Source organism: Peromyscus maniculatus, chromosome 5 (assembly GCF_049852395.1).
Source record: "Peromyscus maniculatus bairdii isolate BWxNUB_F1_BW_parent chromosome 5, HU_Pman_BW_mat_3.1, whole genome shotgun sequence".
Lineage (NCBI taxonomy): Eukaryota > Metazoa > Chordata > Mammalia > Rodentia > Cricetidae > Peromyscus > Peromyscus maniculatus.
The window spans coordinates 121,786,878-121,798,907 of record NC_134856.1 but is presented as its reverse complement, the minus strand read 5'-3'; the positions used below and the strand labels follow the sequence as shown (position 1 = coordinate 121,798,907).

The 12,030-nt window shown below is 44.1% G+C and overlaps 2 protein-coding genes across 2 annotated transcripts in view; both read right to left on the bottom strand.

Moving 5' to 3' along the window:
• Gcnt2 (glucosaminyl (N-acetyl) transferase 2 (I blood group)) overlaps positions 1 to 12,030 on the bottom strand; it is a 94,864-nt gene that overhangs the window by 15,808 nt on the left and 67,026 nt on the right. The gene's annotated exons all lie outside the window — the stretch shown is intronic.
• The window catches only part of LOC102922433 (N-acetyllactosaminide beta-1,6-N-acetylglucosaminyl-transferase), a 48,784-nt gene that overhangs the window by 29,896 nt on the left and 6,858 nt on the right, over positions 1 to 12,030 (bottom strand). The window lies entirely within an intron of this gene.

The window sequence follows — 12,030 nt, the reverse complement described above, 5'->3', positions numbered from 1 at the left end:
GGAATCGTATTATTAGCGATTCCAACAAACAAACAAACAAACAAACCAAAAGTGCTCCCTCCAAGAGCCAAAGCCCACCTAACAAAAACTCCGATACCATACATGAGAAACCTCTTTTGAGTTGTTGGCCAGGGCTGTCCAAGAGACTCCCAAAACATAGAGTCTATTGCCTTTGCTTTGGTTAGCCACCCACCCCCCCACACACACCCGGCCCAGGTGGAAGATAAGTCCCTATTGCTGAAGATACCATGCACTTCAGACACAGAGCCCAAAGGCCCCTGAGCTGGAACTGACCTGAATGCCTCCTCCTTGAGGACTACAAGGCACCACAAAGACTTTCAAAGGAGGAAGGCAACCAACAATCCTCCCTCTGTGATGCCTATGAACCACATCAATGACCAGCATGGCATGATAACCTGAAGAGTGTAGAGTGACGCAGGGCAGTGGTGGCGCACGCCTTTAATCCCAGCACTCGGGAGGCAGAAGCAGGTGGATCTCTGTGAGTTTGAGGCCAGCCTGGTCTACAGAGTGAGTTCCAGGAAAGGCGCAAAGCTACACAGAGAAATCCTGTCTCAAAAAAAAAAAAAGAAAGAAAGAAAGAAAGAGAAAAGAAAACACAACACAACAAAAGTGTAGAGTGATACATATAACTTGGTGGTAACCAACAGTTCTCTAACTGGACTTAAGACCTATTCAACAAAAGGGAAACCATGTCTAGTACCAGAAGATTAGCCATCGACTCATTGCTAGTAGAGTGACAGTTACTGGAGAGGAATCTACAACCACTTATCTATTAAACCAGAATAATCCCTGACAGCAGGCTATAAACATCTGTCCTTATATCCACAGAGAACTGTAGTCTTCACGCCTTATTAAGGAAACTTCTCTTGCAACAGATGGAAAAACCACAGAAAAAAACACTACAGAAAACCACAACTAATCAAAATGTAGAGTTGGGAGCCCAGTCCCAATGTATATATCTACAAAAACCTCCAAAGGCTCAGGGAACACTGTGAAAGAGAGAGCAGAGTCTAAGAGCCAGAGGACCAGGGAGTTTGCTATGAGACTGTGTCTCCTAGTAACTCCACCCGTGAAGTCTCATCAGCATGACTGCCCAGATAAGGACGACATTGATGTTCATGCCAAATCGGATGGGACAAAGCCCAGGAGGCCTCAACCATACACAAGGAATTACAGGCAACTGGATAAAATCTGGGAGCAGATGTGATCCTCTTCAGGAAACAACACCAATTGATTGTCTGGTGTCAAAGGTCAGCCCTGAAAACATACATACAAGTAACATTATACAGCCTGAAGAGGCTATACTTAGGAATACATATGTACACATACACAGGCACGCGTGCGCGCCATAACAATTAGTGAAAAGAGATCATGAATTTGAAGGAGGGTGGGGAGTGGTATATGGAAGGAAAGGAAAAATGTAATTTTACTATCATCTCAAAAATCAAAATAAGCCGGGCGGTGGTGGCGCACGCCTTTAATCCCAGCACTCGGGAGGCAGAGCCAGGTGGATCTCTGTGAGTTCGAGGCCAGCCTGGGCTACCAAGTGAGCTCCAGGAAAGGCGCAAAGCTACGCAGAGAAACCCTGTCTTGAAAAACCAAAAAAAAAAAAAAAAAAAAAAAAAAAAAAAAAAAAAAAAATCAAAATGAATCAAAAGAACGTGAGCTGAGCGGAAGTATTCGCTTGCTCTCCTCTCTCAGACTGAGAATGCACTGTGACCAGCTGCCATAGGCTTCTATTCCTGTGGCCTTCCACTACTAACCTCAACCGTGGGCCCGAATGATCCTGTCCAGGGCTCTGGGATGCTGCTAAGACCTGGCTGTGCAAATTACCTCTCCTGGGCCATTGTTACACTCTACACAAACGAGTTCTTTCTGAGACTAAAGAAAATAAAGCTGTCAGTCAACCCCAGTTCCTGTTCTTTTTATGCAGTATGGATTTCAGAAGGAACCCCCAAGATGTGGCTGCTGTGGACACGTTGTTCTTTCTAGTGGCTAGCACACTGCTGTGTGCCTGGGACTCAGGGCTTTTAGGCATCTTAAAATAATCACACCAATAACATTCAAGGAAGTCCAAGTGATCAAGAGTTTCCCTGAATCTCCATTCTGTTTCTTTTGGGGGAGGGGAAGGGGGATGATCGGTATCTAAACCTAGTTTTACATGGTGGGTAAGCCACGGCACACATATCCACTGGTAGTGAAAAAGACTAAAATTTGTGTGTGTGTGTGTGTGTATGTGTGTGTTTAAAAACATCTTCAGGGTCTCTGCAATAGGAACTTAGACCATTTTCAGACTTCCTCTGTCTTCTTGTTGGTCAGTGGATACCTTATGCTCTCTGTTAGTTCTTTATAAATATTTTTGAAATGTTGATTTATTTATTTTGTGTGTGGACGGCTGTTGAGAGCACAGGAGGTCAGATAACAACTTTCAGGGCTTGGTTCTCCCCTTCAGTGTGGATGGACAGTGTGGGTCCCGGATTGAACTCAGCTTGTCAGGCAAGGTGCCCCTGCTGACAGAGACAAAATTAACCTCGCCGTTATATTTACATACCACAAAGCCCTGGTATTTCCTCAGCATGGGTACGTCCAGACACTAGTCGCTTGTCTGTCAGAAAGTCTGCCATGTGCAGTCAACACCGTCAAGCTTTCCCTTCAGAAGCCCGCTGTCCTTTTCACCCGTCTCTACCTTTGTCTCAGTCAGCTAGGCTCTTACTGGGCGGAAACAAAGTCTGCTGCAAATCTAACTGTGCCTGGGTCTGTGAAGGATGGAGGAGCCCAGCAGTTTTCAACCCATCCCAGAGAAGGAACTCCATGGCGCTTGCTAGAAATATATAGATGCTGAGGCTGCTGACCGGGACCCAGGAATCTCTGCTGTAGTGGGATTCTGAGATGGCCTGAGCTCTGGCAAACCCCAGACTACACGCACTTCTTGGTAACGCCACAGAGGAGTCACCCTAAGGTTCAACAGAATCTTAGGGTAGCATCACCCATTTAGCAAACACTGGAAAGATTTAAAGTATGTTTTTCTGATTTCAACACCCCACCCCTTGGCTGAGAAAAATTTTTTTCTTTAGTCTCACAATTCAAAGAAATTCATAGTTAAGCTATGAAGCATATATTAATGTTTAATGTACTATTTTTATTACATGTATTTATTGTGTGTGTGAGCATGTGTACATATGTCACAGTGCATATGGAACTCACATGGGTCAACTTCTAGGAGTTGGTTCTCCCATCATCTGGGTTCTGGGGATCAAACTCAGGTCAGCAATCCTGGAAGCAAGTGCCTCCCCCCTTGACCCATCTCACTGGACTCTTAACTATTAAGTAAACACACATACCTCATGTAGATCTGTCATACAGCTTTCTAAACTCCTTCTATATATTTACATATCCTTTTTAAATTTTAATTTTAGCTAGAATACCAAATAACAGATAATAGAATAAAAACAAATAATAGAATGCCAAATGAATAAATATGCAAATGTGACATTTTCATATGTACACGTTGTAATACTCTTTGCTACTTTACCACCCCGCCCCTTCCCTCTACCCTTGCTGGTCCCCTTCCTTCCCCCAAATTGCTCCTCCTCCTCCTCCTCTTTTTATGTCCTCTAGTACCCCCTCTTGTCCAATAATAATGTACTTAACAAAATAGTCACATATATTTTAATCTAATCTTTGAAGGGCAAGCAAGGTTTTATTAAGAAGTAGCAATGGAGAAAAGTTGTCCCTATGGCAAGAAGGGGTCCCCAAAATGGGTTACCCCTAATTTATGTTTGACCAGATATTGATATTGATGAATTGCCTCCAATTTATGTTTGAGAATAGATATTGATACTGGTCTTGAACTCATGATCCTCTTGCCTCTTTCCTCTTCCTCCTGAGTGCTAAGATTAAAGATGTGCTGAACCATGCCCTCCACCCTCCCTCAGGCCTCTTCCCTTATGATGCCCTATACACATCTATACATACATGTGCATATATAAATTTAAGTATAGACTCTGAATATGAGAAGAATGGACCAAACCGTGTGTGTGTGTGTGTGTGTGTGTGTGTGTGTGTGTGTGTGTGTGTGTATGAGAGAGAGAGAGAGAGAGAGAGAGAGAGAGAGAGAGAGAGAGAGATACCATTTGAACACAAGGAAGAGTGGAAAGAAATGCTGAGGTGTTTAGAGATAATTAAAATGTCAAGTGTATATGGACCATTTTATACACTGAAAGATACCTACATCAACTATATGTGGCCTTGGTATACAATTAAAATTGAATCATTCTAAGGAGTCATTGAAATGTAATTACATTTTTGTTGTTGTTGGAAAAAAAAAAAAGGACCTCTTCGGCTTCCAGAAAAGGTCTGTGTTGTACAATTGTTAGAAAGAGTGATAGATGGGTGGCAGGGTTGAAGTAAAACAATGTCGTCATTTCTAAAGTAGACCTATGGCAGCCTTTTCTACCGGGAATAAATCCATGTTAAATTCAGCTTAGCAGATGTTTGCCAATTATAGCTGTATTTGTACATAATTAAATATTCATATATACTTTAATCCATTTTGTAGACAAGATCTCACTATGAAACCCAGGCTGGCCTTGAACTCATGATCTTCCGATCTCCTCCTCCTCTGCAGGGCTGAGATTACAGGGGCACAGAATTATGCCCAATTTCCGAATTTTCTTATCTTGTAAAAATGGTCTAGAGATTTGGAATTAAATGCTAATTAAGAGAAGTGCTTCCTAATTATTTCCTTCAGGGTGGGTAGAGAGCAAAGATGTTTGGCACAGCTCTCTATTAAAGGAGTGGCACTCACATTGTTTTATTGGAGCCCAAGGCTGGAAAGATTTCAATGACTTTACAAACTGCCACAGCATTAACATAGTTGGATTATCCAAAGGTGCCATGATCTCTTATGGCTTCTCTACTACCAAGCACTGAGCATTTTAATGGTGTTAGACTCAGGAGTCTAGGTTACAGAAGACCTGGGAACATTGTAGATAACAATCTTCCCCCAGGAGCCTCAAGAGCCAATCTGGATTTCTGGCCAAAGAAGAGCCTACACTCTCTTACCAAAGAAGGAGGACAAGTCAAACAGGTCACCCACCACCAATGCAGCATTTTGAAATCATCTCCCCCTTTTTATCACATTCATGTGATATGATCTAGCTATCCTAAAAATGCTATTTTGAAACTATTCAGTGGATAGAAAATCATGGAAGCACATTTTGTGAAATTCCTCCTTTAACTGTATAGATTTTATCTCCACATTGAAAGAACAATGGTCTTCTATACACAAAAACAGACCTGAGTGTTTGGAGTTGCTGACTGAAGTCTAACTCTACTGGCCCATGGCTGTTATCATTCTCAGTTAAGAGGACAGTGGACACAAATGTTTGTATCCTACATTATTCTAGAAACTGCATTCTAAATTTGGGCTGATGCACAGAGAACACAATACATGCTCTGAAAAGGATTGGGACTGGTCCAGCCACGCCCTGTTTAAGGCCCCAGGAACCTTCCCGTAGAGAACACAGTGTCTACACTTGAGCGCTACACCTGTTTGAAGTTTCTTCCTTCTGTTTGGGCATGGACTGTTCTTAACCTTTCATAGTCTGGGTTTATTTCCTAAACCAGCATTATGGAGCACTTTCACAAGAGCAGACACTGCATGAACCATGGAGCCGGCCAGAATGGTTCTAACAATGGGGTTGACGCAGTGCCGGGTGTGTGAGAAACTCAAAGCAGGTTTGTGTAACGCCAAAACTCGGTGAAGGTACCTGCATGCACTTCCTGCTGGTGCCCTGTCTTGGCATCAGATGCTGACTGCATCACCATCCTAGGGTGGCTACTTAGAACCATATTTTCTTTTTTTAAAATGACTTATTATTTTTACTTTATTTTATTTTATGTGCATTGGTATTTTGCCTGCATATATGTCTGTGTGAAGGTGTCAGATCCCCAAGAGGTAGAGTTACAGGCAATTGTGAGCTGCCATGTGGGTGCTGGGAATTGAACCTAGGTCCTCTGGGAAAAGAGCAGGTGCTCTGAACTTCTGAGCCATCTCTCCAGCCCCCCGAGAACCATATTTTCTAACACAGTACTCTGTCCTCTTAGCAGTCCATCTGGAGCTTTGGAGCTTACTAAATGTGCCTCCCTCTCTCCCTCCCTCAGTGATAGATACCATTTGTTTGCCTAACTGGAACGCATCACCACATGATGTTTTATCTACTGTTCTCTTTATCTCTTCACTATCAAAGCGCATTGCCACTCCAGGCACAGGACACGCTCTTACGCCATTCCCCCATTTAACTGTTCAGCTCTTCTCCGACCTTCCCCACACTCAGTAACCATCCAGCATTCCGTGGATGTTCCGTGAGCACGATGACAAGTGGCAGTGTGCGGTGTGCGGTGGTGACAGGGAACACAAAGATGGGCATCACATCTCTTGCTCTCAGAGGCTCAAATGCTGAGGAGATGGGGGCGAGGAGAAGTTTATTACCGGGCGACTGTCACCTGGTGCTGGGAGAAGCAGCTTTGGCTATAGAAGAGCCAGATATGGAGCGGCAGCTGTCCTGGAGGAGGGTATCAGAAAGACCAAAGAAGACATGTCATCTACTGCGGTCACACAGCATGAAGAGAAGTGGGATTTGAATGGTAGGAATGGAATCTTTATGACAGTGTGTCATAAAACAACACTAACAGGAAAGGCGTAAATTGCACAAGTGCAGTGGGATGGTCTTTCTGTACGCTGTGAATATGCGTTGCTATGATTAGTTAATAAAGAAGCTGCTCTGGCCTATGATGAGTCAGGTTATAGCCAGGCAGGAAATCCAAGAGAGAAAGAGGAAGAAGAAAGGCAGAGGCAGGAGAGACGGCCAGCCTGCCATCCACGGAGCAACATGCCAGCAGACTGGTAACACCACAGCCACGTGGTAATACATAGATTAATAGAAATGGGTTAATTTAAGATGGTAGAGCTGGCTAGCAAGAATTCTTAGCCACAGGCCATACAGTTTGTAATTAATATTAAGCTTCTGAATGAATATTTTATAAGTGGATGTGGGACTTTGGGTGAGAGAGATTTGTCCTGACCACGGGCCAGGCAGGACACAGGAACTCTTTCTACTACACAGAAGTACTAGGATCGAGTAGTCATCAGAGCATAATGAAGAATGAGTCATTTTATAAAGAGATGAGGGTAGGAGATGTGCTGTGGATGATTGTTTGATAAATAAAACACTGATTGGCCAGTAGCCAGGCAGGAAGTATAGGCGGGACTAGCAGAGAGGAGAAAAAAAAGGACAGGAAGGCAGAGAGGAGAGACACCAACTGCTGTCCAGGGAACATCATGTAGGGGCAACAGGTAAGCCACGGAACACGTGGCAACATACAGATTAAACAGAAATGGTCTGAGTATAAGAGTAAGAGCTAGACAATGGTAGGCCTGAGCTAATGGCCAAGCAGTTTAAATAATATAAGAGTCGGTGTGTTTATTTTATAAGTGGGCTCCGGGACTGGTGGGGCTTGGCGGGAGCTGGAGACAAACTCTCCAGCTACAGAGATGGGTGAGGTTAGGGTGATGGATGTCATGCCACTGTGAAGGTCATGGCCCTGAAGATAATGAGAAGCCATGGCAAAGCTTTAAGCAAGGATGGAATATGTTCACAAGCCTGCCTGACCACACTGCACACTTAACTACCATTGCACACTGGGGTAAACGTCCTCCAGTCATCAAGCCTCACAGAATTCTTTAGACCTAAATTTTAAAATGTTTTAAAATAAGTAATTGGCTTTTGAATTAAAAATAGCTCCCCACATGTCTGCCTGCCCCCTGTTTAAAGAACAAATACATCAGGCAGAATTTTGTTCCTAACAGACAACATGGGGCTGAAAAGAAAGACTTTTTTTTTTCTTCTGGATATATTTGTAGTGAGATTTTGAGACACTTGTAGTGTTTCCTACACGGTGTTTTGTTAGTGGTATTATTCAAAAACATAATAAAATACCTATGGGAGGAAAGGTAAGGAAACAGTAAGGTCAGTGGCTGCCGGAACACCATCTTCACAACTCTGAGCCTTTGAATATTTTTTCAAATTTGTTTTTGCATTGAGAATTGAACGCAGGGCCTTGTGTATGTTGAGCATGTACTCTGGTCCCTGAGCTACACAGTTGGTCCCTCCTATTTTTTAAAGCCAGCTCAACTATATTTATACGATTTGTTTATTTTATGTATATTGATGTTTTGTCTACATGTATATCTATTTGCACACCAGAAGAGGTGATCTGATCTCATGAAACTATAGTTACAGGTGGTCGTGAGCCCCCATTTGGGTGTTGGAAATTAAATCCCAAAAGAGCAGCCAGTGCTCTTAACTGCAGAATGATCTCTCCAGCTCAATATTTTAAAAATTAGAAACAGATATTCAAAGACAATAACAACAAACAAAACCCAAACCAACAACAAACCCCAACCTCCCCCATAAAAAGCACAGCAATGAAATTTGAGGGGTTAAGGTGGGGGGAAAATTAGCTCCAAATCAAAGCAACCTCAAACACTTCGTGCTCATCCATTCAATTCCTCAAACTTAAGAGTATGGAGTCGCGTCTGCTTCTGGCTCGGCCCCCAGCACATAGAACAGTGCTTGTTACAGTGCAGAACTAAATAAAGAACGGTTGATGTCTGAAGATGTCGAGTCAGTCTAGCTCACTGAACGGTGTTTGCTGCCAAGTCTGACAGCTTATACTCCATTTCCCAGGACACACATGGCGGGAGATGAGAACTCCTGTCTCTAGCGCGCACGCGCACACATTACAATGAGAAGATAAAGGAAGAGAGCTCTGTACTTGGGAAGACTTCTTTTCCACTCGGTGTGAGGGTGAAGTCCTCAAGACACTTCATTTTCTTTCTTCTCTACAAAGATCTCCTGGGACTGGGGATGTAGCCCAGTTGATCAAAGTGCTTGCCTCACATACACCAGGCCCTGGGTTCGAGCCCCAGCACCTCATAAAGCAGGCATAATATCAGAAGCCTGCAATCCCACCCAGCCTCTGAGGTAGAAGGAGAATCAAAAGTTCACGGTCACCATCAGGCCACCAAACAAATTTAAAACCAGCCTGTACTACATAAAACTGTCTCAAAAATTAAAAAATAAATAAAAACAGAAAGAAAAAAGTGGTGTCCCATATCTATTACTGGAGCAACCTACAAATGCAGAACATAGAGACAAAGGAAAGAATCCTTCGCCCTAAGGAGCGTTCACTGTGTGGACAGTGATGACGCTCCAGGCTTGATGTGGTGAGATGACATTGGCCTTTAAATCTATGTGTCAATTATCTCCTGTGAAATTCCTCATAAACCTACGCCCTGGCTTCTAATATCTCCTTTCAGAATCATAACTGGTTCGATCACATTCTCATCTGAAGCCACTGTGGAGGCTGGGTGTCGATAAGGGGTGGATCGTCAGGGAGACAGGGACAGAGAATAAGAATCCAGTAAGGAATGGGCCAACCTTGTTCCTGTTTCTTGATCCTGGAAGTCTATTAAGAGGACACAGGGGAGCAGGAAGTCAGGAGCACACACCACAGTGATGGGGGAAAGCGAGAGGACAGTCAAGAGGGTAGTGTCATTTCTCTTATTGCCACAGTGAGTCCAGCCCAGCGGCTGGCCCCACTCCCAGCCCCTGAGAACCTTCACCGATGGCCACTCCCCATGTCCACTGACTGGCTTGGAGAAGAAGTCCCAGACAAAATCCTCTGACCACCGCACATGGGCCCACATACATACATCATAAGCAAGAACACAATAATAACAAAATAAAACATTTTTTAAAAAAAGAAATGGGTAGAATAGAGCTACTTATAATGCACCATACTGAATGTTGGCTCACTCCTCCTCCTGTGAATCTGACCTGAAAATTTGGCATCTCTGAAATCAACTCTCATGGGACAGCTTACATGTCTGTCCCTAGCCACCAGGGGACACAGGAAATTGGCATAGCAGCCTGCAGGAGGTGGTGATACTTAATTCCAAAATGGGTGTCTTATGACTCTGGTTAACACAGTGGACCAAAAAAGCCTCATGTGTTTGCTGCCTTCCAACACACATAGGCGCGCGCGCGCGCGCACGCACACACACACACACACACACACACACACACACACACTACACACACATGCACACGCACGCGCGCACACACGTACACGCACGCACGCACACACACGCACGCACGCACGCACGCACGCACGCGTCCTTGCTAACCTTGTTTCCAGGTCAGACAGTTTACTTCCACAGATCTCATTTTCCCTAATCCTTTGTCCCTTCTGGTAAGACATTTCCTTCTAATATTCAGGGGGAAAAACGATTATTCCTTCTTTTACCGCTGCAACAGAAATAGTTGAAACTTCAGGCTACTTGAATCCAGGGCCAGATCCCAGCTTGACCTGGGACCAACTGTGTGACCCACATAAGCGAAAGCGCCACTCCAGTCTAAGGCTCCATTCATCTGCACATGGAGGTAAGAAAGGTGACCCTAACATCTGGTACCAACTGTACCAACTAAAACAATGCCAGATGCCACATGCAGAATATTGACATGTCTTTTAAACAGAAATTTGTCCGACTGGCAAGATAGCTCAGCAGGTCTAGGTGCATAATGACCTGAGTTCAATCCCCGGAAAGAACTCCACACAGCTGACCTCTGACCTCCACACATGGGCCCACATACATACATCATAAGCATGAACACAGTAATAACAAAATAAAACTTAAAAAAAAAAAACACAACAACGGGTAGAATAGAGTTACTAATGCACCATAATGAATGTTGGCTCACTCCTCCTCCTGTGAATCTGACCTGAAAATTTGGCATCTCTGAAATCAACTCTCACGGGACAGCTTACATGTCTGTCGCTAGCCACCAGGCTTGTCCACTTTCTGCCTCTAAGGGGAATTCTGTGACTGCCCTTCTAATTCAGCTATTAGGAATGCTGAATTATCAGAGATCTAAATATGTCTAACTGCCTTTTGAGTCTAGTATGAAGGTAGCTTCCAACAGCACTCAAAAAATGTGCCAAAGATAAGGCTGCCACTCAGAAAGCCAGGAGCTATTCCAAGAATGGCAGGCATAGGACCATCCTTGCCTAGACACCCACAAGCCACCCAGTACAACACTGGAAACCAGTGTACCGGGACATTCCCACTACAGCTCACACGACTTACGGGAAACAATTTTGAAAAGCAGCCCAGGTCCGAATCAAAGGAGGAGTCTGTCTGCTGCCATCGGTTCACAGCCTCCTGGCATACCTTGGCTCCGTTTCCAAATCACCAAAAAACACCCAAAAGACCTCCCCTAGGTGAAGGCACAAGGCTGTGCACAGGAATCGCTAATAAGAAAATGCTGTAACCTGAAAGCTGAGAATTCTATTTGGACCGACTCTGGCCGCAAGCACTCCCGTTTGTCTCCAATGCGGTAGAAACAGCCCTGCCCACAATGTTGCATGAAATTTGCGCAGTAACTTCCCTCAGACAGAAACATGGCCTGTTACACCTCATGTGCTCCAACATGCTTACTTAAAAATCCGTCTCCCAGCACTTAAGACTTCAGTCCTTATCTCGAACTATGACCAGGGTTAATTCCAAAGATGGGGTGGGTGAAGCACCCCAGCACCCATCTAATACACAGTAGAAGGTGTAACAACAGTTTTGCCAGTTACTGAGGTGCCCCTTAGGTCACTGCTTCTCGGATATTTATAAGACCACAGAGCCAGCACAAAACTGTCAGCAAAAGCAACCAAACTCATCATTTTCAAGAACTTAAAAAAATTTTTTTTCAAGTAACTTAAATGAACAAGTTCTTAGAACTCAGTAAGAGGGAGTATTGTGGCCATTGAGATGGGTGGGCAGGTAAAGGTATTTGCCACAGCCTGATGTCTGTGTTTAATTCCTGGAACCCATGCGGTAGAAGACTGAATGACACCCACAAACTGTCCTGACCTCCACAAACACACACACATTCG